Source organism: Pseudomyrmex gracilis, unplaced genomic scaffold (assembly GCF_002006095.1).
Source record: "Pseudomyrmex gracilis isolate BER0280 unplaced genomic scaffold, ASM200609v1 scaffold_99, whole genome shotgun sequence".
In the NCBI taxonomy this organism is placed as follows: Eukaryota; Metazoa; Arthropoda; class Insecta; order Hymenoptera; family Formicidae; genus Pseudomyrmex; species Pseudomyrmex gracilis.
Window position 1 is genome coordinate 226,877 of NW_018020683.1, and position 1,084 is coordinate 227,960.

The window sequence follows — 1,084 nt, forward strand, 5'->3', positions numbered from 1 at the left end:
GAATAATATAGAATAGAAATCTCTTTTGAGATATTCCTATACATTTATCAAAAACGTATAATAAGATATATAAATTGCTACAAGATATACTGATTACTCTCGTTTCGAAACAATTGAGATTGCTTTATAGAATGATTATTTTATACGTTTTTTCTCGATGATTTCTCATATTCAACAAATTGCGAACGTTTAGTTCGCCTTGCGTCAAAATNGACGCCCTGGACCTCGCAAGTGCGAGGAAATCACGCGATCGCGGTCGTGTACGCGGTTTTAGATTTCGCGAAATTTTTAGTTTAAAACTTCTGCAATTTTTTTCAATTTTTGTTGTCCATTAATATTGATTAAAGATTATTTTTTTCGCGAGAATTTCACGATAAAGTTAGAAATTCTAGAGATATTCTATCGGAAAAGTATATCGGGTAAGAATATAATTAGCAGATATTTCTTTAATTTTAACGACTTAGCGTTATTATTACCGCGATTTTTAGGTTTAGTACGAAAAGTTTTACGTAGAAATTTTGATCGCGTTTTACTTAACTTTAAATTTCGAATGTGTAGATGTATCGAATTTTTCACTATGTTTTTAATTTTCTTTTTTCGATCCGTTCCGTTTTCGATAAACAAGTTTCGCAAAAAAATTGCGGACTGATGCTTCGTTAAAGTAACGAAGCAAAATACTTCGCTGTGCTAAGCGGAGTAATTCTCGCAAAAGTTGCGAGACTGTTTTTGCGTAAAAAGTACGCAAATATTACTATTATAATTAAAACCGCAAATTTTCCGTTCCGTACTAACAAAATAATCAATATTATAACTTTGATTTTTTATTACAACTTCGATTTTTAATTATAACTTTAATTTGAGATTTACCTAAAATCCGTGCGACATATTTTAGAATATTTTAAAACTTATATAACTTTCATTCGTTTTATAATCACTTATTTTGACTTGTTATTACTTATTTTTCATTCTGCATTTTTTTTACACACACACTACCTATCCTATACCTTTTCTATATCAAAAAAAAAAGAAAAAAAAAAGAAAAAAAAGAAAAAAACAAGAGAATATTGAAAAGTAAGATTCCCTA